The 2911-nt window shown below is 42.3% G+C and overlaps 1 pseudogene; it reads left to right on the top strand.

Annotated features, from left to right (window-relative positions):
* Positions 1 to 1852: 1852 nt before the first annotated feature.
* LOC138148513 (uncharacterized) overlaps positions 1853 to 2911 on the top strand; it is a 26771-nt pseudogene continuing 25712 nt past the window's right edge.

Below are 2911 nucleotides of genomic sequence, written 5' to 3'. Positions count from 1 at the left end.
GATAGATAGATAGATAGATAGATAGATAGATAGATAGATAGATAGATGATAGATAGATGATAGATAGATAGATAGATAGATAGATAGATAGATAGATAGATAGATAGATAGATAATTAATAGGTAAGATAGAAAGAGATACACATATATATGTATATGTGTATACAGATATAAATATATTTATATTTACCTGGCTTGGAAATTTCCCTCTCTTCTGTGTAAATGCAAATTCATTTTAGTTGATTAATGGTGCATAATCAGAGCCTTTCAGTCCAATGGCATTCATTTGTTAAGTATTTATTATGAGACAGACACTGTGATAAGTGAGCCCTAGGAAAAGAGAAAAAGACAAAAGCATGGCCCCTACTCTCAAGGAGTTCTCGCTTGCTCCCTGGGTAGTCAACATACAAATAACCATGTAAATACAAAATGCCTACAAGTGAAATGAAAGGTTGATGGAAGAACACAGTGGTAAGGACAAAAAAACAGAAAAAGATTTTAGGATCATAGATTCAAAGCTGAAAGCAGCCACAGAAGTCATCAAGTTCAATTTCTTCATTTTACAGATGGGGAACTAGAGGCCTATGGAGACTAAAGGACTTGGCCAAGGTCTCCCAGAGTAGCAAGTATGAGCCTAGGATTCAAACCATGGTGCTCTGACTCCCAGTCCAGCTCTAATTTCAAGGCACAACAGCACCTCACAATCCATGAGTCTCTCAACCTCCCTGAGCATCAATCATTTCTCCCCAAAAGTGAGATAGTTTCTGAGGTCTCTTTATAATTCCATGATAATATACTATAATCAAACAGACTACCAAACAAATGGGAACTGTCTTCCCCACTCTATACACAGTACCCCGCACACATACATCTCTTAGCAAGATAGCGTCACTTGGATAAGAAAGCAGATCTAGATGGGGAAGGATTAATGCCATTTGTTATAGAGAGGTCAATAATGAGGGAGGGAGAATGTAGCGGCCCTAGAGAAGCAGGGGCAAGAAAGGACCTGAGAAGGTTTGTACAGCAGAATGATAATGTGATACAAAATGAAGACTAAGGAGTTCAAAAGTTCTCAGCGGGGGCAGGGGGAGAGATAAATTAAGGCAAAGAGATGGAAGGTAGCACTTAGGGGTCTAGTTCAAGTCAACCTCTCTCTCAGGTAGTGTTGCACCATGAAGTAAGAACTTCCAAGTAGCAAGGCTGGGTAGCTGAACATCTGGGTTCCCTCTACTTTGCTAAAAATGGCAGCTTCTCCCCGATCCAAGGAGAATTAGAAAACAGAACCTATACATGTCACAGACCCCAAAAAAGGTTCAGTGGGTTGTGGTGGGGATAGGGGACAGGATGGAAAAAGGAGTATTAGCACAACACAGAATTCCATGGCAGTTGGAAATGGCTGTGGGGATGAAATGGCCTCGATGTTGGAGATTCACTGTAGGACCTTGAGCTTCCATAATTCTTATGGCCCTAGAATAGTCTGTGATCCCACCAACAGAGTGAGGGGGATCTGCTAGGGAGCAGATGGGGCTAAGAATCTGCTTGGGGGTAGGTTGGTGGTGTAGAGTTTAGGCAGAGGATAGTCAAGCAGGGAATAGTCACAGTAAAGACACATTTTTAACAGTAAAGAAAGTATTGTCACAACTTCAAATAAATCAACTCTCCAATGAGAAGCCTTACTATAGAGGGGATGCTGAAGGTATTCCCAGTTCTGCAGGGTATAGGAGCTATATTTCTGGGGGAATCATGGGAGAGATATTCAGTCAAGAAATAGCAGCTCCCACTTTCTTTCCCCTTCTTCCTTCTCCCCACCTTCCTCCTTTTTCCTGCCTCCATAGCCAAAACAACTGCTCTGAATTCACCAACTGCTTGCCACATCAGGGCAGAAACAGCAGGTCTTGGATCAAACCAGATTGTACATTCGAATTTTCTGCATCAGCGTGTGTGGAACAAGCTTCTGCTCAATGCTTTGCATCTCTCCTCTGGATACATTTAATAAGACTGAAGAACAGTGTCCATGAGTTCCATGTAGGACTCTGGACATTATGCAACCATTCTATATGATGTTACCACCCACCCCCATCTGCCCTGGAAGTTCTCTCACTGGATCTATGGGGTCATTTTATTAATTGACCCCTGCTGTGTCCCCAAACCTCATCACTTGTTACCTTCAGAAAGGGGCTTCTTAGGGGATTCAGACAAGAGGAGTTCTTAGTGTCTGTGTGCTTTAAAAAAAGGGTCGGGGGGCAGCCAGGTGGCTCAGCGAGTAAGAGCACTGGCTCCAGTGTCGGGATGACCTGGATAAAATCCCGGGCTCAGATACTCAGTACCACACCCAGAAATAACTGGCCATGTAACCTTGAGCAAGTTACTTAACCCCGATTGCTTTAAAAAAAAAAAGGGGGGGGGGTCAGTATTGCAACATAATTAGCTTACTTTGTAATACTTTGTATTTTATATTATGCATTTTAAACATTATTCTTAGCAGGTATCCCTAGGCTTCACCAACCTGTGAAAGGAGTTGATCACACACACACACACACACACACGCACGCGCGCACGCACGCGCACACACACAGAGTGAAGAACTCCTGTGCAAACCGATATTTAACATTTCCTTCAACTATGAATATAGACAACAAACATCATTCTAAGAATGGTTCCAAAGGTTTCATCAGTCTGCTAGAGTCCATGCCACCAAAAAGGTCAAGAATCCTTGGAAAACCTTCCTAACCTCTTTGCCTCACATCCAAGGTTTTCCCTTGGCAAAACTGTGCAGTCAACTAAGTTTTTCTTTGGCACTCTCAGCACCTGACTTCTTTATAATTTCTCTTCCTCAGTGGCATGCACTCTTTCTCTTTTGTCAGGCACCCCTTCCCTCATCCCTTTTTTATTCTTAAAAGACTTTTTCAAAA

This window comes from Petaurus breviceps, unplaced genomic scaffold, assembly GCF_028583685.1.
Source record: "Petaurus breviceps papuanus isolate PSGF00001 unplaced genomic scaffold, PetGlider_PUasm1.0 90825, whole genome shotgun sequence".
Taxonomy (NCBI): domain Eukaryota; kingdom Metazoa; phylum Chordata; class Mammalia; order Diprotodontia; family Petauridae; genus Petaurus; species Petaurus breviceps.
The sequence above is the reverse complement of the archived record's forward strand: the minus strand, read 5'-3'. Positions and strand labels throughout refer to the sequence as shown.